At 41.1% G+C, this 26,249-nt stretch overlaps 1 protein-coding gene and 1 long non-coding RNA gene across 4 annotated transcripts in view; one reads left to right on the top strand and one right to left on the bottom strand.

The window, feature by feature from the left end:
• Positions 1 to 947, bottom strand: part of LOC122551345 (Krueppel-like factor 3) — a 99,726-nt gene extending 98,779 nt beyond the window's left edge. Inside the window, exon 1 of one of the 3 annotated variants that reach the window (XM_087987191.1) lies at positions 857 to 947. The gene's annotated coding sequence lies outside the window, so the exon portion shown is untranslated. The remainder of the gene's footprint in view (positions 1 to 856) is intronic. The other 2 variants (XM_087987179.1, XM_043693085.2) reach the window with 2 other exon arrangements.
• LOC148152131 (uncharacterized) overlaps positions 1 to 26,249 on the top strand; it is a 111,757-nt gene that overhangs the window by 35,085 nt on the left and 50,423 nt on the right. The gene's annotated exons all lie outside the window — the stretch shown is intronic.

Below are 26,249 nucleotides of genomic sequence, written 5' to 3'. Positions count from 1 at the left end.
GATTGAGGTATTTATTTACAACTACACTGGCAAAGAGATCTCTAGGTACCTTTTCACATGTCAACACATTGCACATTATTATGCCTTACCCTGCTCACTTTTACCACCCTAACCACAAAACTTTCTTTTTGGCTAAATACATATAAATAATGTAAGGACAATAGCATTCTTCTTCAGTTCAAATGATCAAAAAGAAAACTTGATTTGATATTTTCTAACTCTGCATCTAGTCCTGAATATCACTTATTTCTAATGTCACCAATCAAAATAGTTGTTAACAGCAGTAGAGCTTGAATATATCATTAATGCGGCTGAAATAAATCAGTGTATTGTTTTGTGCATTTCTTTTCAATGCAAGAGCTAAAATTAGAATTATTTTTCCTTCAGCCAGTTCAGGTAATCTGTCCAATTGGCTTCTTTCTCCTTCTGGATATCTGATGACAATACTATTACTGAGTAAAAGGAAATGACTTAGATACCAGCACAGTAACAGATGAGTAAACAGACTAGCTTCATAAATTATGCAATAGCAGCCTTACAATACACAGATAAAAATTTAGGTCATACAATAAAGTTCACTGAATATGAATGTAAGTATAAGAAAGTTGGGGGGGGGGCGGAACCTGGGTGTGAAAGACAATCAAAATCTGAGAGAGAAATGCAGGAAGAAAATACAGTGACTATTGCCGAAAGCAGGAATAAGGAATATCTGAAGAACTGACCCTTGATTCACTTCCACTCATTACAGTACTGAGCTACAGCTCAAAGATCTTAAAAATATTTCAAACTGTTCACACCATTATAAATAAATTTGTAACTGAACATATTAATCGTATGATTTGAAAGTAAAACTTACTTGTCTCAACTTGGTAAACTCCCCAATGTAGTCCTTGATTTTAATTCACACACTCTGCTTTCTCTCTCCCTTTCAGAATGTAATGTGAATCCTACAGCCCTGTACGCTGCCAATACTCTTCTTCGATCACATGACCCACCCAAATTTAGGGCGGGTGCAAAGGGGGAAGGGTGGAGTTATAAAACCCCTGGACCATAGTCCTAACGATACTGAGAACCTCTTCAGACTTTTTTGGTCATGGTACGACTATCTATAATTCTGAAAAAAACAATCTGACAAATTAACTTCGAGCTCATTGTGCCAATTTACTCAGAATAAAACGAGTAAAGCTTCTGTGATCTGCTGTAAAGATTATCTTAAATTCGTCTGTCAAACTACAGATCGTTTTTACAATAATGAGCCTGAAGGAAGTGGAAGAGTATGAAAGTGGTCAGAAGTCCTCCTTCCTTTTGTAATTATAAATCCTGTTTGAGCCAGAAAATTCAAAGAAGCATTAAGCCAGCAGGTTCAGTGAGAGGCTATTGAGGTTTTGCTGAAATGCTGTGTTAAAAGACTAGAGCTGTTGATGGAGATCTGCCAAGATTTTTGTGTAAAGCCTGACTAGAAGATTGCCAACAAAGCAAACGGGGACTGAACATTAGCTCACTCCAGAAAGTAGAATTGCAGCAAACAAGGCGTCGTTTTGACACGGGAAGTTTGTTATGATCTAGACCGCTGTCTCTGAAAGGACGGGGGAAGGAGACACCAAGACTTTTTCAAAAGAGAATTATATAAATGAAGGCTGAAAAAAAAAATGCAGGGCTGTAATGAAAGGGGAGGGAAATAGAATGAAGGTCTTTCAAGCAGTGAGCACACAAGCTTGATGGGACAAATGGCCTCCTCCATGATTATGGTGACAGAACAATATGCTCCGCAGACCAAAGTATTCAAACAATTAAAGCAGAAGCTCCGGGGCTAGGGTACATAGCCACGTACATAATTTTTGGCTGCACTGGTGATGAGTAAATATGTGACAATTCCCATTTTATGTGTGTTGCACGTCATTGTGCATTATGGTACAATAATATAAATAAGCCAAAGATTCTTGTATGAAGAATATATTGTTAACTGAATGTATGGTAACTCTCTTTAGTAACTTTCTTCGCTTGTTCAATATTGACCAAGATTTTTAGTGATGTGATTGCTACTTCAGGTGCGTCACCTGATGACCTTCATCATAAGGTCAGATATGGGGATGTTTGCTGATGATTTCAAAATCAGCACCATTCACAACTTCTCAGGTACTGGAGCTTTTTTTTCAATCAACCTGTTCAGAGATGTTATGACACACCTCTGGAAAAGAGGGGCCTTGAACCTGGGCCTCTTGTTCAGTGGTAAGAGCCATTCTGATCCTGACATCTATATGCACAAGTGGAATGTCCTGGACAACACTCATTTTTGGATTGATAACTGGTCATTAGCAATCACCTCGGAGATGTGCCAAGCAATGATAATCTCCAACAAGAGAGAATCCAACCATTATTGCCCCTTGACATTCAACAGTGTTACCATCATTGAATTCTCCTCTATTAATACCCTGAGGGTTACCATTGACCAGAAACTGAACATGACCTGCCTATACAAACTGTGGATACAAAAACAGGCCAGAGGCAGGGCATTCTGTGGTGAGTAATTCACCTCCTGGTTCTCCAAAGCGTATCCACCATCTTTAAGGCACAAGTTAGGAGTGTGATGTAATGTTGCCCACCTTCCTGAATGGGTGCAGCTCAAACAACACTCAAGAAGCTTGATACCATCCAGAGCAAAGGGGCCCACTTGATTGGTACCCCAACCATCACCTTCAACATTCACTCACTCCACCACTGATGCACAGTGGTAGCATTGTGAAACATCTATATGATACAGTGCAACAAGTCATCAAAGCCCCTTTGACAGCCCTTTCTAATCTTGCAATATTGACCATCCAAATGGAAATACCACCATCTGCAAGCCATATACTATCCTGATTTTTATCACAACTCTTTCAGTGCTAGTATGTCAAAGACTTGGAAATCATTTCCCAACAGCAGTGTGGGTGCCACTACATCACATGGTGTGCTGCAGTTCAAGAAGGCAGAGCACCACTATCTTCTGCATGGCAGTTATGGTTGGGCAACAAATGCTGGCATAGTCATTGATGCCACATGCCATGAACACATTTTTAAAGAAGGCTACTTAATGGCCTCATGTGGGTCAGGAGAAGCTACCAGTAGTTTCACTGTAACATTGTGGAGAGAAGGTGAGGAAGGCTGCTGAGAAGGCTATTTGAGGAATTTTTATGGGCAGCCACTGCCTCCAGCCCTACCTGCAAACCCATCGACCGAAGAATGCAAAATTCTGCCGTGATAATTTAAAACCAAACCAAAGTTTGTATTGGCATGAATGAATAGTCCCCTGATAAGTGTGAGTTTGCAGTCTTCTGTCTACTTTCTCCCAAGTTTACATCTTGATTGTGCTGATAACATTGGTCTTTACAGCTACTCTCACTGGCAGAAAGTGCAATGTCGAGAGGTCAGTGAAGAGAGGAAAGGAAGACAATGAAGAACAGTAGTGTGAGAATAGAATACATGCAACACTCATTTCATACCACACAGTGAAATATTGGATTTCATGAACCATTTTCATTGCCTGTGCACATCAGTGTAAATTAGTGGCAGGCAGAACACCTTATATAGTCCGCATGTGCTCCTTTGACCAGCTCAGAAGGTTGTAAATACATGTTAAAGTTATCCATTCCAATGGAGCAAGGCTATGAGGCCATGATGCTTTGGATACATGGTGTGTGTGTGTGTGTGTGTGTGTGCGCGGCGGGTGGAGGGGGCAGTGGTGTGTGTTGGTTTCTTCTACTGGATCTCCATGTTCCACAATATCTCAGGTTCCACAAAAGTCCTCAGTAACAATTCCACGAAAGAGTTGAACAGGAGAGTGTTCTCCTTGGAAGCAATGTCACAGAGTCAAGGCACCACTGCACTCTTGTGTTTCTGCTAGAAATATCCATTGATGCTAAAGTGGCCAATGTTCGTTGGCCAATCTCTTGGATTCTGCTGCCGAAAGCATTTCTCTTGTAATCCTGACTGGAACTTTGACTGGGAGAGGGAGACCCAACTCAAATTATAGTGATGCCAGTCTCATAATAGAGGACTTCATTCCTGTAGTTAGACGTTGGGTAAAGGCGAAAGTTGAAACTGCTTAAGCTACAGTCACAGTTCAGTGAGGAGAGAAAACATGATGTTGAGGTATCAGTGTTGACAAATGCCAGACCAAAACCAACAATGCAATTCAAGGAAGGGCAAAGTCTATAGTGGAGTAGTAGGATATCAAGCCAAAAAGATAAAAAATGAAAGTTAGATAAAGGCAAGCCATGTACAATCTGCCCAGAGATATTGTAAAAGCTGAAGAGAATGTGAAAGTGACCCAGCCACTATCTATCAAAACAGTTTAAGCTTCAACCTACCCACTTCATAAATGGACAGATTGGTGCAAGGGTTAACGTGCAGAAAGAATATGAATAAATTCATCGTGTCTTCAAACAATATAAGGGATTCTGACATTTTTGATGCTTTCAACCTAGGTTTTTTTTTAAACACACCCAGGGCCCATCCTTGCCTTTGCCAGGTGATTTCTGATCGGTGATTGATGGGCTGAAGCCTTTCTATTTGGAGCTCTCTAAAGTTACACGTGTACAACAAAAGGAGAAAAGAAACCCAGGTGCTGATTTTAAAGCTATCCACCTGGTGGAAACTGGGCGGCTCAACAGTTTAGGTCAACCATGTCCTTTCTGCCTCTTTGTCTTTTATCTTAACTGGCTCTTCTGAGCATAACTGGCAAGGAGTTCAGTGTGAGGTCACAAGGGTCCTTGTCATTGATGTGGATTGGGATCTGGTAATATCTGTTATTTTAATTCTAACCTGAATGAAAACCACTGTCATTTTCATGCTAGGCAAAAACTAGCTGAAGAGAGTCACAAGCAGGATCTTTTTCAGACTAAACTTTGTGCTCTATTTCATGAGGTCAGGAGGAGTAGCTATTCCAATCTGTCTTCCCCTTCATGAGCTCCACCTTCCTCCCCTCCCCCAAAACCTCAGCTCAGGGCCAAACTGCATATGCCAAAACTTGCAAGCAGTCTGGTTAAATTTGATATCAGGGAGGTGATGGCCTAATGGGTTTTTCTAAAAAAACATTCACAGGATGAGAGCATTTATTGCCCATCCCTAACTGCCCCCAGGGCAGTTGAAAGTCAACCACATTGCTGTGGGTCTGGAGTCACAGAGACCAGGCCAGGTAAGGATGGCATTCGTGAACCAGATGGGTTTTTTTCCTGACAATTGACATGGCCATCATTAGACTCTTAATTACATATATTTATTGAGTTCAAATTCCACCATCCGACCTAGTGGCATTTGAACGCAAGTCGCCAAGACATGACCTGGGACTCTGGTCCAGCGAAAGTACCACTAGGCCATTGCCACTCTCATGAGACTATTAATTCAGACTCAGGTAATGATCTGGCCATAGTAGATCGTGGAATTCAAATTCACTTAAAACAACATCTGAGATTAAGAGTCTAATGATGACTGTGAAACTATTACCATTGTCGGAAAAAAAAAAATCTGACTCACTATTGTCCTTTAGGCAAGGAAAACTGCCATGCTCACCTGGCCTGACCAACAAGTGACTCCAGGCCCACAGCAATGTGGTTGACTCTCAACTGCCCTCTGGGCAATTAGGGGTGGACAAGGGTGGCCAGTAATGCCCTCATTATGTGACGAAGTTAAAAAAAATACAGAGCTCACGAGGGAGATGAAATCACTATCAAGGTGATGGAGTTTGTGCTTGGATGAAAATTGAAATCTTTATTCATCCTAACATTCAGCTGCCATAAGTTATAATTCATCAAAGATAGTACATTGGAAGAAAAAAATAGGCTTACGGTATAGTGACAGTGGACCGCTCAGGAGCTGCAGATAATTATCAGCCGTGTACATGGAGAAATAAATTCTTTGACAAAGGAAACACAAATAAGAGAGAGAGTGGACCCTTTAGATCCTTTGGCTATTCCAAAGCGGTAACAATGGAATATAAAGGGAAGTTATTGCTAGAGATATCCTTCTCTGACTCTACCAGCTAGCAAATCAACTTCCTACATATCACCTATTGGACCTCTGACTGAAATGGACAAAAGGAGCTACAACAATCTCAACCAACGGTACAATGCAAATTACAATGTACGTAGCAAAAACAAAGAAGCACCAAAATATACAATATCAAACCTTTTATTTCACTGGAATTGAATAATATTGGTCTTTAGTTTAATACTGGTATGAGTAATCAGCATAAATGATGTGGGAATGATATAAGATCTATGATTTTGATTGTGTGTATGATGATATAATGTCCTTAATGTCTCATTAATATGCACATCTCCAGAAATGGTTGGCTATTTCTCATGGAACTGATGTCACAAATATGTCTTTTACAAAAATGGCAGCTGTATTCCATCTGAGCTTAACTCTAAAGGCCCATCTCTTGGCAGGTGGTGCACATCCAACCCACTATACAGTAGGACTTATTGATGACAGGATGATCAAATATAAAAGAGAAAATGCTATATTATCGTTGAATAATAATTTTATCGTTGAGTAATAATCGCTGTTCACCCTTATCTTGACCTCCTCACATTGTGAATGATAAAGATGCCCATAAAAGTTTCAAATGAGAGCTCATTCAATTCATATCTAGAATAAAATCTCTTAGTCTGGATCTTTTTAATTTAGAACAGATCAAATTCAAACAATTTGATTGAAGGTTTGAAACACTGAGGGGATGAGTATGAATAGACTATTTTCACTAGGGGGTTTAGTTGATCCAGTGACAGCTGTATAAGTCTATAAAATAGAGCTTGGTTAGAAGGTAGGAAGGAGGTCTACAGGCGCATCAGTTCCTGCCTTTAATCCAGAGTTCTGGATTCAAGCCTCACAAAATAAATCTGGAATATCAAAAGCTCAGCAGTGCTGACAATGACAACTCTCTTTGATTCTTGAAAAAACTTATTTGGTTCATGATTGCCCTTTAGAGTCATAGAGCTCCCCACCATGGAAATAGACCCTTCAGTCCAGCTCGTTCATGCCAACCAGATATTCTAACCTAATCTAGTCCCATTTGCCAGCACTTGGCCCATATCCCCTTCAAACCCTTCCTATTCATTTAAGCATCCAAATGCCTTTTAAATGTTGCAATTGTACTACCCTCCACCATTTCCTCTCATAGCACATTCCATACACTGTGTGAAAAAGGTGCATATTAGGTCCCTTTTATATCTTTGCCCTTTCATCTTAAATCTATGCCGCTGGTTCTGGACTCCCCATCCCAGGGCAAAGACTTTGTCTATTTATCCTATCCATGCCCCTCAGGAATTTATAAAACTCCATAAGGTCACCTCTCAGCCTCCGACACTCTAGAGAAAACAATCTCAGCTTGTTCAACCTCTCCCTATAGCTCAAATCCTCCAAACCCAGATTGTCATTTTAGAATAAAATTAGTTGGAACCTAAACAGTGCTCAGAGAAGGAATAGCACAAGTTGATTTGGTCAAAGGTTTCATGTTTAAGAGATGTTCCCTCAAACTAATTACAGAGTTACAGAGTACTGGGAAAACCTGCAGCAGAGGAGCTTAAGCATGTGGTGATATGGGAGATGATCGCACTTGGATGTAAAGATTGTGGAGCTGGCAGTGACAGATCACAATGAGACTGAGTGAGCATAGAGATGGTGAGAAACCACACTAGGGGAGTGTGAGCTGGAGACAGATCTCATGAGTTAGCCCCCGTAGAACTAGAGGTGGCTGTGCTGTTGGATTGGAAAATGAATCTTTCACCCTGGCAGTGCTGGAAGGGTATTGAATCAAGCCATTCTTGCCTTCCTTGACATACAGGTGTTCCTGAAGTTTATGAAACCTGCCTGAAATTACTTACGATTAAAAAGATTTTTGAAGTGGTGGCATGCACCCTCCATAGATTAAAAGCATTTATTTGCTTCAGTCTCTTCAGAGTGGCTTTGTTGTCTATCCCCCCAGTATGAAAACAGGATAGAGTGGATTCAAGGAGAATAGAAACATAGAGACATAGAAAAACATGGAGCAGGAATAGGCCATTCAGCCCTTCAAGCCTGTTCTCCCATTCAATTCCATCATGGCTGTTCATCTAACCCTGTTCACGTTTTCTCTCTATACCCTTTGATCTCTTTAGACCTAAGCAATATATTTGTATCTGACTCGGTTTTGAACTGTTTTGGTCTCAACTACTTTCTGGGCTCTATGATGACAGGTAACCCTTTCAAAAACTAACTGTCTTATACAATACTGGTATCTGAATTAGTAGACAGGGATAAAAATCTTTCAGTCGCAGGACGATCAGTGATTAAAGAGTAGAGACTTAATATAATTGATACTAAAGCTGGGGAAAAGGATTATTTTTAATGCAGTGATTTAGACTGCCCTTTCTAGGTGCAGATCCCAATAGCAATTTTCAAAAGAGTATTAGATATTTTTAGAAATGAAACACTATTAAGTCTGTGGGGAAACAGCAGGAGAGTCTAATTAATTGGCTTGTTCCTTCAAAGAGTCAGTGTCAGTTTGATGGGCTGAATGGCTTATCCCTGCGCTATATCATTATCATTCTGTGATTCAACTGAGATTACAACTGTTCATAGCTAATTTGTATTGATTAATTCCTGTCAAATATTCAATTGTTGAATCAATAAAATGTGCATTATTTGGATGTCGCTCTAAATTTAAAAATTAGTTTAATTGTAATTAAAGTACGTAAATGTTCACTGTGTAGCAATCTGTAACATGCTCTTAACAGTTTGCTGGAATGAAATTATTTCATTGGCATCTTTGATGGAAAATGTAAATAAAAGCTAATATTTGTGAAAATATTTTATGATGGTTAGATTGTACAATCAATAATTTGATGCCCACCTTTTCAGTTATGGGTTTGTTGACTCAATTTCCATTCTTGCTTTGGATACACCCTATTTATAATCTCTTATTTTTGGCAACCATGTGCTGAACTACAGTTAAGTTTCAGTCTTTCTCTAATTTGCCAGAAGGTGACTGAGATACACATCAGCAGCCACACCCTCATGAGAACTGATATAAATTGCAATGCTAAATAGTTGGCACCTTCAAAATCCTGCATCTGCTGGGATAGCTTTCATGGTGCCAGAATGCCCCAATTACTAACAGGGTAGTAATAACCCTCCTGGCATTTAAACTTGGAACCAAAATACTGCTATTGCATTTCAGATATCTTGCATAACATTTCCAACTCAGGTACAGATATATACTGCTAACAGCAACATTCACCATCTCTCCAGCAGCCCTCCTCAAATCCACCACTCTAATGAGGGCAGGTAAATGTTGGCTGCCAGGAAGTGGGGGGGGGGGGGGGGGGGGGAGGGGGGATGCGGTTTGACAATTTTCAATTGGGGAATGTAACCTCAACTCTCAGTGATTGTGCTTATTGTAGTACTCACTGCAACAGGTTTCATGTCATGCAAATATCTGAATTCTGAGAGGTAGTAAAGTTCAATATTATATTCATATTGAGTTCCTACAGTGCATGGAGCCGGATTTAGCATTGTTGGATTGTTGGGCAGGTCTTCCAGGGTTTTAGAAAACTGACAGTAGAAAGGGGGTAGAGAAGGGGGTGCAGGAGTTGCAGCTTCAGAAGGAGTGACAGTATGGAACTGCAACAGGACATTGACAAGTTGGTGCAGTGGGTATATAGGTGGCAGATGAGGTTCGATGCAAGGGAGTGTGGAGTGATGCATTTTGGTTGGAAGAACATGAACGATGTTGCCAGGGTTGGAGGATTTGAGCTACAGGGAGAGGCTGGGGCTGTTTTCCCTGGAGCATCGGAGGCTGAGGGGTGACCTTAGAGGTTTGCAAAATTATGAGGGCATGGATAGGATAAATAGACAAAGTCTTTTTCCTGGGGTCAGGGAGTCCAGAACTAGAGGGCATAGGTTTAGGGTGAGAGGGGAAAGATATAAAAGAGACCTAAGGTGCAACTTTTTCACGCAAAGGGTGGTACGTGTATGGAATGAGCTGCCAGAGGAAGTGGTGGAGACTGGTACAATTGCAACATTTAAGAGGCATTTGGATGGGTATATGAATAGGAAGGGTTTGGAGGGATATGGGCCAGGTGCTGGCAGGTGGGACTAGATTGGGTTGGGATATCTGGTCGGCATGGACAGGTTGGACCGAAGGGTCTGTTTCCACGCTGTACATCTCTATGACTCTATGACTCTAAGTAGAATTCTAAAGAGGGTGCAGAAGCAGAAGGACCTGACTTCGCTCAGATCCGTGAAGATGGCGGGACAGGTGGAGAGAAAGCAGTTAGTAAAGCAGATGGTATTCTTGGCTTTACTAATATGTGAAACAGCATAAGGACAAGGAAGTTATGCTGAAACAAGAATAGAAACTGCTGGAAAAGCTCAGCAGGTATGGCAGCATCTGTGGACAGAAATCAAAGTAACATTTTGGGTTGAGTGACCCTTCCTCAGAAGTTACACTGAACTTGTTTAAGACACTTATGAGATCACAGCTGGAGTAGTGTGTACAGTTCTAGGCTGTGCTAAGGAAATTCAGCATGTCCACAATGACTCTTACCAATGCACCATAGAAAGCATCCTATCCAGATGCATCATTAGTGTGGCGACCGCTCTGCCCAAGACTGCAAGAAATTAAAGACTCGTGAGTGCAGCCCAGTCCATCATGAAAACTAGTTTTGTTTCCATGGACTGCATCTACACTTCCCACTGCCTCAGGAAAGCAGCCAACATAATCAAAGATCCCTCCCAACCCGGTTATATTCTCTTCCACCCTCTTCCATTGGGCAGGAGATACAAAAGTTTGAAAATACAGACCAATCGATACAAGAATAGCTTCTTCTGAGCTGTTACCAGACTGATGAATAAACCTCTCATATATTAGAATTGATCTTTCTCTGCACCTTCTCTGTAGCTATACCACTATGTTCTGCATTCTGTTCTATTGCCCTGTTGTACTTATGTATTAGATTAGATTAGATTACTTACAGTTTGGAAACAGGCCCATCAGCCCAACAAGTCCACAAGTATGATTTGCCTGGATAGCATGAACCCAATGCTTTTCACTGTGTCCAGTACATGCAACAATAATAAATCAAATCAAATCTATGTGCCACATTCTGGAAAGGATCTTCATGCCTTGGAAGAGAGTGCAGGTGAGATTTACTAGAATGGTTCCAGGGATGAAATATTTCATTTAAGATGATGAATTGCATAATTTTGAGACAATTCCCCATAGTGAGAAGAAACCTAAGAGGAGATCTGATATGGTTTCAAAATCATGAGAGGGCTGGGTAGAGAAACTGTTTTTGCACATGAAAGGATCAAGAACTAGAGGGAAAATATTCAAAATGATTTGCAAAAGAAGCAAATACAAAGTGAGGAAAATTTATTTCACTCAAGCAGTTCAGGTCTGGAAAGCACTGCTTGGAAATGTGATGGAGGCAGATTTAATTGAGGCATTCAAGAGGACATTGGTTGATCACTTGAATCTAAATACTGTGCAAGGTTATGAAAAAATGCAGGAGAATGGCATTAAGTCAGAAGTTTCACTGGAGAGTCAATGCAGAAAAAAGAGCAATTATAGGGGAAATCCCATCTGGTTCACTCATGCAGCTTTAGGGAAGGAAACTGCTGTTCTCACCTGGTCTCCAAGACCACAGCAATGTGGTGACTTGTAATTTCCCTTCAGCCAATTAAGGATGGACAATAAATGCAGATGTAGCTGGAAGAGCTCACATCCCATGAATGAAATATGGCTGAATGTCCCCTTCTACTCTGCAATTCTTCTGTGAAATGTAGTTACTATAGTAATGCAGGCTACACAGCAAGCTTTCACAAATAGTAATACTATAATGATTAGATGATCATTTTTTTTCTGGGCCTAATCTTCCATTCTCCTTTCAAATAGTGTACATGAATAGAAGTTTTTGCATTTATCTGTTAGGGCAGATGTGACATTTAATCTAAAAGACTGCTTCTCAAACAATGCAGCCTTCCGTCAGTATACTTCACTGAAATATCTAAATAGCTACGCTTATTTCTCCTAAAGAAACTTTGAATACACAACCTTTTATTCAGAAGCAAGAGTGCTTCCTATGGAGGCATGGTTGACACATTGTCAGTGTATTAAATATTGTCTACTTTATACAGCCAATCTCTCACTATATTTGATGCCTGAGAACAGAGATCATTGTGATGGTGATAACCGAGGAATCATAGAACATAGAACATAGAACAATACAGCACAGAACAGGCCCTTCGGCCCACGATGTTGTGCCGAACTTCTAACCTAGATTAAGTACCCATCCATGTACCTATCCAAATGCCGCTTGAAGGTCGCCAATGATTCCGACTCTACCACTCCCACGGGCAGCGCATTCCATGCCCCCACCACTCTCTGGGTAAAGAACCCACCCCTGACATCTCCCCTATACCTTCCACCCTTCACCTTAAATTTATGTCCCCTTGTAACACTCTGTTGTACCCGGGGAAAAAGTTTCTGACTGTCTACTCTATCTATTCCTCTGATCATCTTATAAACCTCTATCAAGTCACCCCTCATCCTTCGCCGTTCCAACAAGAAAAGGCCGAGAACTCTCAACCTATCCTCGTACGACTTCCTCTCCATTCCAGGCAACATCCTGGTAAATCTTCTCTGCACCCTCTCCAAAGCTTCCACATCTTTCCTAAAGTGAGGCGACCAGAACTGCACACAGTACTCCAACTGTGGCCTAACCAAAGTCCTGTACAGCTGCAACATCACTTCACGACTCTTGAATTCAATCCCTCTGCTAATGAACGCTAATACTCCATAGGCCTTCTTACAAACTCTATCCACCTGAGTGGCAACCTTCAAAGATCTATGTACATAGACCCCAAGATCCCTCTGTTCCTCCACCTGACTAAGAACCCTACCATTAACCCTGTATTCCGCATTCTTATTTGTTCTTCCAAAATGGACAACCTCACACTTGGCAGGGTTGAACTCCATCTGCCACTCCTCAGCCCAGCTCTGCATCATATCTAAGTCCCTCTGCAGCCGACAACAGCCCTCCTCACTGTCCACAACTCCACCTATCTTCGTATCATCTGCAAATTTACTGACCCACCCTTCGACTCCCTCATCTAAGTCATTAATAAAAATTACAAACAGCAGAGGACCCAGAACTGATCCCTGCGGAACTCCACTTGTAACTGGGCTCCAGGCTGAATATTTACCATCTACCACCACTCTCTGCCTTCGACCGGTTAGCCAGTTTTCTATCCAATTGGCCAAATTTCCCTCTATCCCATGCCTCCTGACTTTCCGCATAAGCCTACCATGGGGAACCTTATCAAATGCCTTACTAAAATCCATGTACACTACATCCACTGCTCTTCCCTCATCCACATGCTTGGTCACCTCCTCGAAGAATTCAATAATCATGATTGCTTATGTCACTTGTTGTGGTCTGGAATCTCCCTGCAGTGTTGGGATCAAGTGCCATCGTTATCGTGACAGAGACAGCAAAACTGTCTGCATCCTGGAACAGCATTCCAGTTGCTTCTGCAACAGGCAACATAGTTGTGTGACAGCTTCCTGCATGAAATGGAGGCAGGTGACCCAATATTTCTCATTTTAGTTTTGAGGATAGGATCAAGTCCCAGTGTATACCCAGGGGTAGAGCCCCTGAGCCCTCCTGTCCTCTGCATCTTACCATTACCTCCTCTTAAGGCTTTAGGCCATAAGAAATAGGGGCTGGAGCAGGCCTGCTCACCATTCAATAGGATTACAGCTGATCTGACATTACTCACATTCACTTTCCTATGTTTTCCCCATAGCACTCGATTCCCCTACTGATCAAGAATCTATCTATCTCAGCCTTGAGTATATCCAAGAACTCTGACCCTACAATTCTCTGTGGCTTGGAGTTTCAAAGACTTACAACCTTCTGAGGGAAGAAATTGCTTCTCATCTCAGTCTCGAACTGGTACCCTTTTACTCTGAGACTATGCCCTTTGATCCCAGACTCTCCCATGAAGGGAACCATTTTCACAGCATTTACCCTCTCAAGCCCCTTAAGAATCCAAAAGTTTCAATGAGATCACCTCTCATTCTTCTTAGCTCCAGTGAGTAGAGTCCCAAGCTGTTTGGCCTTTGCTTATAAGGCAATCCCTGTATATCTGGTTTCATCCGAGTGAACCTTCTCTGAACTGTCTCCAATGAAACAATATCTTTCCTTAAATGAGGGAACCAGAACTATTCACAGTATTCCAGTTGTGGTCTTGTCAGTACCCTGTACAGTTGTTTCTGTGCACTCTACCTTGTTGGTGCTGCTCCTCCTCATTTTCCTTTAGAATAACTATAATGGAAGTTAGAGAGCTGATGTACAGCACAGAAAGACTCCTGTGTCTCTACCAAGTTCTTGAGATGGGTTTTTAAATGCCTTCACAGCAGTTGATACAGCCACAGTAAGCAAAGTAAAATGATTAGCCATAAGCTTCCCTTCATAGAAGTTAGGATTTCTTTAATGCACCTTTTTTGCAGTTTGTTTTCCAACTGGTGCTACTCAGAATTATTAGGTGGACTGAAGGAAGAGCGATCCAGATACTGGTAGAGACCAAACTCAGGAAAATATCCTAAAACAGATGGCAGAGCCTAATTTGAATATTTTAAGAGCCTATATGTCTATTTTAAGTCGGGGTTCAGAAGACTAAGAGTCACCCAAAACCACAATGTGATTTCAGTCTCTACTTGCATGTGCGAACCTGGCAAGGTATTAGAGCATTTCATAACACAGATCGTGCCTGAGTTGACATGATGAGGTCTAATTATCTAACGCAGCCCCGACTGAGTTTTTAATATGCAGTTTACCACTTCTGTTCATGTTAATCTCATCGGTGACACCAATACCAGTTGTCGGAATATTCACCCTCATACATCACAACAACATTTGGGTTTCTTGTTGTGGTTCTGTTCGCCGAGCTGGGAATTTGTGTTGCAGACGTTTCGTCCCCTGTCTAGGTGACATCCTCAGTGGGACCCTCCTGTGAAGCGCTACTGTGATCTTTCCTCCAGTGTTTATAGTGATCACTTGGAGATTTTTTTTGAAAATGTTACAAATAAAGTTGACACAGGAGAACCAATAGATATTTAAGAAGGATTTTGATAAGTGCCCCACAGACGGATGATGAGCAATTTAAAAGCACATGAAATAGAGATAATGTACTGTCACGTATTAATAATTGGCTAACAGGCAGAAAACAGTGAATATGAATGAATGGGACATTCTCACTTTGCCAGCCTGTCAATTATTAGTACTGAAAGGATCAGTACTTGTGCCCCCATTGTTCACAATAATCGGATGTTGAGACCGAATGTAATATTTCCCAATTTGAGTATAACACAAAGCCAACTAGTATTCTGTGTTGTGACAAATATGCAAAACATCTTTAGGAAGCAAGAGAATTGAGTACAAGAGTTGGAATGTCATGTCGTGGCTTTATAAGACTTTGGTTAGGCCACACTTAGAGTATTGCGTTCAATTCTGGTCATCCAATTACAGGAAAGATGGAGGTCTTCGAGAGGGTGCAGAAGATGTTTACCAGGATGCTGTCTGGACTAGAGGGTATGAGCTATCTTAAGGACAGACTAGAAAAACTTTGTTTGTTTTCCTTTGAGCAGCAGAGGCTGAGGGGAAGCTTGATAGAAGTTTATAAAATTATGAGATGCACAGATAGGGTTGTCAGTCAGAATCTATTTGCCAGAGTTGAAATGTCTAATATTAGGGGGCATGCACTTAAGGTGAGAGTGGGAAAGTTCAAAGGAGACATGAGGGGGTAGGTTTTTTAGACAGAGAGTGGTAGGAGTCTGGAATGCGCTGCAGGGGTGGTGGTGGAGACAGATATGATAAGTGACTTTTAGATAAGCACATGAATATGCAAGGAATGGAGGGATAGGGACCAAGGGCAGGTAGAAGGGATTAGTTTCATTTGGCGTCATGCTGAGCACAACATTGTGGGCCGAAGGGCCCATTCCTATGCTGTACTGTTCTATGTTCTAGGAGGACTTGGACAGTCTTAGTGAATGGGCAAGGATATAGCAGATGAAATATAATGTGGAAAATGTGAGATTATTGACCACTTTGGTAGGGAGAGCAAATAGGCAGAGTTTTTCTTAAATGGTATGAGGTTAGAAAGTGTAGATGTAAAATGCAGCAAAGGTACCCTTGTTAATAAGTCATTGAAGGTTAACATGGAAGTTAGGAAGGCTGAAGGAATGTTCAGCTTTTTGGGAAACCTTGTAATTCTTGTGAATATCTTCTGCCCTCTCACCAATGGTTCATTCATATCCTTCCTATGATGTGGCTCCCGAAAATAGACACAAACCTTCAGCTGCGGATTAACTAGTGTCTTCTGCACATCCAGCGTAACCTCCTTGCTCTTGTATATTATCCCCCCATTTATGAAGCGTAGAATGCTGTAAGTTTTATTAACAGTTCTCTCTACCTGCCTTGCCACATTTAATGAATCATATACATATGTACCCAGGTCTCTTTGTTCCTGCAAACCCTTTAGAATATTTTTCTTTATTGTGTGCTGTCTCTCCACGTTCTTTGTGCCAAAATGTATCATCTCACACTTCTCCACATTGACCTTCATCTGCCAGCTGTCAGAAGGATTCAGGTCCTCTGAGGAATCATTGTTAGTGACCTCCACCAACTGTTGTAGTATGTGTGAAGTATCATGGGAGACAGAAGGCATGAAATAATCATGAGATGATAAGAATATATTGCAAGTCACTATTGTGAATTAATTATCTTCCACTCTCTGATTTGAAAACATGTTTCATTGTATTTTTTGTTCGTAAAAAACAGGTATATTGTTTTAATTTCAGCCACTAGTTTCTAAGAGTACTCCATTCCCTGACTCCAACAGCAGGACAACTGAAACTGCGCTGATCTCTAGCACATCCCCCTCTATTCTCTTCCCCTGAAGAAAGAATAGAGGGGACAATTGAGTGAATGCAATGGTATATGTTCATTCAATAGATGGAATGCATTTGGTGCAAGGGAAAGGGATGATGTTGTGTTAGGATGAGGGTGACTGCAAGGTAAGTTCACTTATACAGGACATTGGTGAGACCACAGAGAGCCGTAGAGCTGTACATAATAAAAACAGATCCTTTGGTCCATGCCCACCAGATATCCAAAATTAATCTAGTCCCATTTTCCAGCACTTGGCCCATATCTCTCTAAACCCTTCCTATCATATACCCATCCAGATGCTTTTTAAATGTTGTAATTCCACCAGCTCCTCTGGCAGCTCATTCCATATACATACCATTTTGTGCATAGCAAAGTTGACCCTTAGGTCCCTGTTAAATCTCTCCCCTCTCAACTTAAACCTATGCCCTCTAGTTTTGGACTGCCCTGCCCTGGAAAAAGATCTTGACTATTCACCCTGTACATGTCCCTCTTGATTTTATAAACCTCTATAATGTGCTTCAGGGAAAATAGCCCCAGCCTATTCAGCCTCTCCCTATAGCTCAACTGAAGTACTATGTACAGTATTGGTCACCTTTTTTGAGGAAGGGTATAAAAATGTTGAAGGCAGTTCAGAGAAGGTTTGTTACACAAAAACTTTGAATGGACAGGTTTTCTTATGAGTCTAGGCCTGTATCGTCAAGAGCTTATAAGAGAGTGAGAGGCAACAGGATTGAAACACTTAAAATTCTGAGGGGTCTTGACAGTGTGGAAGTGGAAAGAATGTTTCATCCTGTAGGAGAATCTAGAACAGGACTCATCATTTCCAGGTAAGGGGTTTCCCATTTAAGATAGAGATGAGGGGATTTTTTTTTTTGCTCAGAACATTCAGTGTTCTTCCGGAAAAGGTGGTGGAAGCAGAGTCTTTGCATACAGTTGTTGACAGAGGTAGATTTATGATATGGAAAGGGATGAAAGGTTATTGAAGGTTGATGGGGATGTGGTGTAATCAGATCAACCATGGTCTTATTGACTGACACAGCACATTTGAGGGCCAAAGTGACCTAATTCTGCTCATAATTTGTATGTTTGTTTGTTTGGCAGTAATTTACGAGAGTAGACTTGACAAAGCAGAGTGAGGGGTGGAGTGATGAGCATAGGAAGATGCAGAAGTGCCATAATACTCACCTGCTTAGGCCATTAAATAACTTTTTGCATAAATCCCAGGAAGGTGCCAGCACAGCTTTTGCCTGTGTGAACTCCAACATGACACTTGATTCCATTTTCTTTCCAATTCCAGTAAATCTTCAACTTGCATGTTTGGAGTTGCAATTACCTCATATCAAAATTGTGAAGAATTCACACAATGACCTGATCCAGATTTAGTGAACTGAATTTGATTTGTCTGTCAGTTAGGAGCCGAGTAATGTGACAGATCTTTCCTGCTGCAGGCTTTAGATTTTACAATGTTGTCAGGAGATTAGCAGAACCTTGACCTTAATGACATCTCGAAGGATTGGGGTCCTTCTGCCACAACTACAATAGGGGTTGGAGCACAAGGTTGGAACAATCTCTATGAAATTTCAAGACAATGTTTAGGTTTTTCTTAATTCATTCATGGATGTGGGCATCGCTGGCTAGGCCAGCATTTATTGTCCTGGAAATGGTGGGCTGCGTAAATACATTGAATTCTTCACTAGACAGTTGACTTTAAAGATAATTGCTAAGTTTAGGAAACAAATGTAGAGGAGCTTATTGATCCATGCAGTTGGTGTAAAGTTTTAAAAATACCACACAGTCTCATATCCCTGAATTCCTCTGTGTATTATCCTCCTTGAATTTGCTGACAGTAAACATTGCCTTGGGTTGTCTCTTCCATACATTCCCTGTGCTCCATGTAATGTAGAATTTTGAATTGTCTGTTTAATTAATCCCAGGTTTTCTTTTTCATTGTGTAGGCATTATAATTGTAAATTTCCTCAGTTTAGGTGTGTACAGTTTACACATTAAGGAATTCTGATGTGCCATTGAATCTCTCCTATGTTTCAACCTGCACCTTTGTTGATTTTGAAATGTGGGCCTGTATTTTCCATCTTCCAATTAGTGGAATTAATAGTTGCACATTGATATAAGAATTGGCTTCACTTCTGGTTTTGCTGTTACAAAGGTGAATGTGGAATCCAGATTATTGGTCAAGTCATTTCAGGTATTGACAAAGACAATTCTGGTTGGTTGAAAAAGCCACAAACTCTGCTCACCACTGCCGTTGGCCTGTAATACCCAGTCACTCTCCAGTTCCTTACATCACCTCCTGGAAGAGTTTAGAGTGATTAATGAATGCAGATGGGATATTCAATTTGCCAAATCATTGTCACCAATCCTGACCTTTTCCTGAGTTGTTGGCCATGTAGATAAACTTTTAGCTGAGTTATTTTGACAATAATCAAGACTAGGATCTCTAACCAACTTACATCTTCCTCACTCAGAGGCATCATAACTATTACCAGAACTCAAATCAGCTAACTTGAGAGAATCTGGAACCTTGATAGTCTATGTGGCTTAGCTTTGAGGAGCCAAGTTTCAGGGGAGCAGAAGCCTTCTTTAACTAGTATAACAAGAACAAAAACAGGCACTTACAGTGCACCTATAATGTGTGCTCCACAAACAGAAATAGGGGACGAAATGCTCAGTCAGCAAAAAAGAGTTTTGAAACACTCACCAGCAATAGCTGGAAAAGTACAAATGTAGCAAGGCAGAAACATAAGAGAAGACATTCCAGACAGCGGGCCCTGAGTTGTCCGTTAACCTCTGTTAGTGAGAGAAGCGTGCAAATGACTTCAGACCCTCAGAAATGTGATTGATTCAATTTTCCCCAGAAATGGTCGAGCAAGCCAATCAGTTCAATAGCAAATTAGGATGGGAAACAAAAGTTGCACTTGCCAGTGACACTTATATACAATGTAAGATCAAAAACAATTTGATCATGGCTGATAAACTATCTCCATGCATTTCACCTATATAATTCCCAAATCCATTGATATCGTTATTGTCTAAAAATCAATTGATCTCTGTCTGGAGCATATTCGAGGACTGAATCTCTGCAGCTCACTAGAACAGAGGATTCGAAACATTTGCTATGATCTGAATTTAAAAAAATCCCCTTTAATCTCAACCTGGATGATTTACCACTTACTCTGAGTGAATGAAACAAACATTAAGGCTGTCTAATATAAGGCAAGTGGTTAATTGTTTAGGAGTAAAGTGAAGAATAGGCCAAAGAGAAAGAGATGGCCGTGTGGAACAAATGAAGCTGGAATGTAAAGACAACCTACAAGTGACTGGGGATGGAGTATGGGAGAGACTGGGAAAGGTCATGATCACCGAGGAGAGGAAGGGAAGCTTGCAGAAGAAAACTTTCTATGGAGCCCTTAATCACTGAGATGCAGTAATGAATTACCTCCTGCAGTTGTTGAGGATTAAAGGAGCAGTAACCCATGACAAAAAGAAGCCTTGGGTGGTCCTTGGTTTCCAGGATGATCCTGGAACAATGCAGGTTTTGGCTGAGGAAAGATAAAATCACACACATGGTTGAGCCATTTCTGGCAATGGATAACTAGAGCAGAGCATGAATTTGGAGGAGGGGTTTGAAGTTCTAAATTAAAGTTAACAAACAAGTCAAAGTTTAAAGAAACTCTTAAATTCAGGGAAGGAGGTAATTAAGTGAAATGGTTTTGGGAGAGACGTCCAGAATACAGGGGTATTGTAGAAAGTGTATCTATCCTCTATAAACAATTTAACTTGAAAGTCTAAATCTTGCTTTTAGAATCAAAGAACCATAGAATCATAAAATCTGTACTTGTGGATGCAGGCCATTCAGCCCAATGAGTGCACACTGACATTCTGAACAGCATTTCACTGAGACCCATGCCATCCCTGTAACCCTACATTTCCCATAGCTAATCCACCTAACCTGCACATCTTTGGACTGTGGGAGGAAACTGGAGTACCTGGAAGAAAGTCTCACAGACACAAGGAGAACATTCAAACACTACACAGACAGTCACCAGAGGCTGGAATTGAACCCAGGTTCCTGGCGCTGTGAGGCAGCAGTTCTTCTAGTCTATCTTATCTGAGGTGTATAAAGGAAAAAACCAAATTCGACTAAAATAATGCTTTTCCACGTTCTTAAAATATGACAAAAGCACACACTGACTGAGTAATGGTATTGTCAAACTTCAGTTGTGACTGAATACTAAAAAAGGAGCTTTAATTTATCTTCTTGTCACAAACCATTTGAATTATTTTAATCAATAGCCCTAATGGCTTTGGATGCTGCGGGTTTTCTTACATGTTGAGTGGCAATAATTGTAGCAGGTGTAATGTACCACCAAAGGAAACCCACAGCACTCAATGCCAGATGTGGCCAAGCTGGCACTAATATAGCATACAACCCATTTCTAAATCAGCATGCACGCTAAGGAATTTGATACACGGATTACGATTTAATTGATTTTGACTGTACGATTAGGCTGTAAAATCTCCTGACAATTAAAAATGATTGAAATGATAAATGCTCCAATGTTTATCAATTTTTCTTTGCTCAGTGATAAAAGTCATAATCTGTTCATTGGCAAGTGTTTCAGCAGAGCACAGTAATAATTCGATCTATGCTTTGTCTTTGTTCTGTTTTGACTAGTTGTGTCTGTTGCCTTGCAGTTAGATGCTTATTTTCTGCTCTCACTCCCGCACCGCCCCCCCACACCCTGTTCTCCACCCTCTGCACTCTGCACCTGCTTTTAACAATGTTTAACTATGGTAACACCCTCTAGCTAAACTCTCCCAGCTGAGTTCAAACTTGCTAAGGCATTTCAAATCACCTTAGAGACAAAGTTTACAGTCCAGAAAAGTTGCTCATTTCTTTAACAACGTGGCACGAGTTTATGTCGTGATTTGTCTCATGTAATTTAACAAAATGTTTTCTTTTGAGTACCTGGCTGAATTTGGTTTCCTGTTCATTAAAAACTGCTACTGCAGTTTGGCAAAGCTGCAATCTATCTGTTTATGTTAAACTAAAGATATGAAGATAAAAAATGTACAAATGTACTTGGCACAAAGAAATGTCACTGGCCTCAGCTCTTTCTTCATTTAGTTGGCACCAGACAGATTATCTTCTGGGAATACAGAGCAAAAATTAACGTGAATTCTATTGCTCACGACTATTAAAAACACATCTGTGGGCATCAGGTTAAATACTTCTTCCTTCTCGGTTTGGGTTCAGAGCTGAAAAGTGTACTTGTCATTGTGAAGTCAATATTTGGGGCCAGATGATTATAAATGAATACTGACATACTCTTCCCAGATCAGCAGATTAAACATGTACCTGACCAAAAATAGGGATGTTTCCCTCCTCGAGGTACACTGTGAGTAAGATCTGATAAATGTCCAACATGAACAAAGAAGAAAATCGACATCTATATTCTCCATAAGGCTGCTAAAGAATTTGATACATGTGCAAACTGAAATACCTGGTAGAAGACTCACGCCACTCCATCCACTCCACCCAGGAATTCCTGAACATCATCAAAGACACAAAGGTAGAGTACAACAAGGTCATGGTTTCTTTCGGCGTGACAGCCCTATTCACATCAATAAATATCACCTTGGCCAAAGAAACACTGGCGTTACTCCTAGACGAACCAAGGACACAAACACAAGACAGCGCCAACTCCGTCAGCAAGGGCAGCATCCTTAAGCTAGTAGACCTGTGCCTCACTACCTACTGCACCTTCAACGACAAGACCTACAAACAAATCAATGGGACACCCATGGCCTCACCAATGTCAGGATTCTTGGCAGAAGCAGTTATGCAGAGGTTAGAAGGAACAGCCCTCCCCACAATCCAGTTCAAGCTTTGGTTTTGCAATGTTGGATGAAACCTTTCTCATCATGAAATGGAACAAAGTAGAAGAAACCCACAAACACATAAACAACATCCTTACTGGTATAAAGTTCATCAAGAGAACAACAACAGACTCCCCTTTCTAGATGTCACAGTAGAACAAACAGCCAATGGAGAGCTGCAGACCAGCGTCTACCGGAAAGCGACACACACTGATCAAATACTCAACTACAGGAGCACTCATCTCACCACCCACAAATGGAGCTGCATCAGGACATTATTTAAACCCCCAACACACTGCAGCACCCAGGAACTATGAAATACCAGAGAAAAACATCTATACAATATATTTAAGAACAACAGGCACCCCCAATAAGCACAGTTTGCTGATTCTTAAACAACATACCTAAAGAAGAAGATACAACATGCCCAGAGACTCTAGCCACACTACCGTACTACCGTACATTAAGAACATCCAGGAGATGACAACCAAAATACTCTGGTTCCTTGGCATCATGGTAGCCCACAAATCTACTAACACACTGAAAGAGCAATTGATGAATCTAATGGACCCGTACCAACAACCAGCAGAACGAACGTCATATATAAAATACCCTGCAAAAACTGCAACAAACAGTACATTGGACAGATGGGCAGGAAACTAGCCACCAGGATACACGAGCACCAACTAGCCACCAAAAGACATAACCAATTATCACTAGTATCCTTACACATAGATGAAGACAGACTCCAGTTCGACTGGGACAATATATCCATCCGAGGACAGGCTAAACAAAGCCACGCATGGGAATTCGTAAAGGCCTGGCATTCAAACCAGAACTCCATTTACAAACATATCAATCTGGACCCCATTTACCAACCTCTCAGGAAAAGAACTGGAAGTGTTATCACCTACCACAACAGACCAAGACACATAAATAGGAAGTGGGGCAGAACACCAGTGCTTCATCAGAGACTCACTGCTGATGTTACCGAGCATGGTGACAAAACGTCTGAGAACAAGTCTACCAGCTCAGCGAGCAAACTTACAATCTGAACCATAGCCTGAACTACAAATCATCTCAAAAATCACAGATTTGATACATATCTTGACGTGTCTGGTCTATGGTAATAATAATTATGGAGTTGGTGATACTGTAATTTTGTGAGCAACTGGTGTTTCTAGCCACAGTAATCTGCCTTTTATGTAACTGGAGATGACAGTACATAAATGAAAGGTCTCCACTTACTTGCCAAACCAAACTCCAACAGGGCTCTTGCAAATGAGGATTCTCAAACTATTTAAATGATAGCCAAGGCTAGGGCAGAATTTACACCCCCAAATGGAAGTGGACAGCAATTCATTTAAGACTATTCAATAGATCTTGACAGTAATTTCCCATCCGGTCTGCAGGACCTCCTGGGTTTGTGAACAAGCCAACTGTTTCACAATGGCACACTAGGGCACATAGCCATAGCTGCCACTACCAGCTCACACAATGGTGGAGCTCTCCCCTAAACAATGGTGGCCTTTTATCTTTGACTGTTAATTAACAAGTCCTGGCATGGGACCTCAAGTTGGAGATGCTCTCTCTCTCTCTCTTCTTAAATGGCAAACTACTGTGTTGTATTAGTGGTTCTGAAACGGTTAATGTTAATTCTGCATTGACACTATCCATTCTACAGAATTCACAATCAGACTGTGGATGGAGGCATCTACTCGAGCCTTTAAACAGGGAAAATTTATTTATATAAGGTTCCTTAGTGTCCAAGAAATGATGTCTGACAAAATATAGTTGCACTTATTGCTATCCTGCAATGAACCTGCTGTCTCAATGCCTGTTCTGGAGTTACTGTGAAGTGGTGTATCCTCTACCATGAATCACCGGCCAGGCCCAAGACAAAACCAAGAGAAAGATGGATTGCTGTCAGCAAACTATCTCAAACAACCTTTACCCAGTGTCATAATGATAGAGGTGGCAAATGCCACAAGGTATCGAGAGTGGTCATTTGGGAAAATACCACATGCAGTCTCCTATTGGTCTCCAGTTACTTTCCTTTATTGGATAGCTAGCACATTTTCTGGCCACTAACTAACTAATTCAGGGCACTGCTGAGTGACTGCTCCCCACACAGTGCAGACTTGGGAATTCCATTTGACACTACTAATGTGGTCCTGACCAAAACCTAGAATTCTGGCTCAGATTTGATTCCTCCACTATCTGATCAGTTCTGTGGGTAAGTGGTTGCACATTTCATATGCACCAGTCTAAACCAGTAATATTGTAGGGGAAGAGAATTAACTGAAGATAAACTCTTGCTAAACACACACCGATCATTGTATCCACAATAATTTCTAGTTCATAGGATTAGATGCCCCACCACCTAAATATAGAAAACGGGCAGGTGTCGTTACACATATATATAATTTCCTACTCCTGATTTTTCTTTATGTCCAGTGATTATTTAGTACCCAGGTGCAACAATAAATAGGATGTGAATGCACTGGAGTGAGTCCAGAAGACATTTACGAGAACAGTTCCAAAGATGAGGAAGCTCAGGTATGAGGACGGATTGGAACTGTTCACCTTGGAAGGAAAATGCTCAGAAGCAAGTTAATAGAAATTTTCAAAATCTGTTTAGAATAGATAGAGATAAACTATTGTTGTTTGTAAAGGGACCAAGAGAAAGAGCGCCCAGATTTAAAATGCTTTGCAAACATAGCAAATGTGATACAGAGACATACAGATGTAGGGCACATAAACAGACCCTTCAGTCCAACTTGTCTATGCGACCAGATATCCCAAATAAATCTAGCCCCATTTGCCAGCATTTTGCCCATATCCCTCTAAATCCTTTCTATTCATATACTCATCAGAAGCCTTTTAAATGTTGTACTTGTACCAGCCTCCACGACTTCCTCTGGCAGCTTATTACATACATCCACCATCTCTGCATGAAAAAGTTGCCCTTAGGTCCCTTTTATATTTTCCTCCTCTCACCTTAAGCTTATTCCTTCTAATTCTGGACTCCCTTATCCCGGGGAAAATACCTTGTCTATTTGCCCTATCCATACCCCTCAAGATTTTATAAACCTCTAATAAGGTCACCACTAGCCCCAGCCTATTCAGCCTCCCCACCAAAGCTCAAACCTTCAACCCTGGCAACATCCTTGTAAATCTTTTCTGAACATTTTTGAGTTTCACAACATCCTTCTTATAGCAGGGAGACCAGAATTGCACACAGCATTCCAGAAGTGGTCTAACCAATGTCCTGTACAGCCACAACATGACCTCCCACTTCCTATATTCAATGCACTGACCAATAAAGGAAAGCATACCAAATGCCTTCTTCATAACCTATCTCCCTGCAACGAC

The sequence above is a fragment of the Chiloscyllium plagiosum genome, unplaced genomic scaffold (genome assembly GCF_037043375.1).
Source record: "Chiloscyllium plagiosum isolate Xiang-an unplaced genomic scaffold, Cpla_swu_hap1 HiC_scaffold_1, whole genome shotgun sequence".
Taxonomy (NCBI): domain Eukaryota; kingdom Metazoa; phylum Chordata; class Chondrichthyes; order Orectolobiformes; family Hemiscylliidae; genus Chiloscyllium; species Chiloscyllium plagiosum.
The sequence above is the reverse complement of the archived record's forward strand: the minus strand, read 5'-3'. Positions and strand labels throughout refer to the sequence as shown.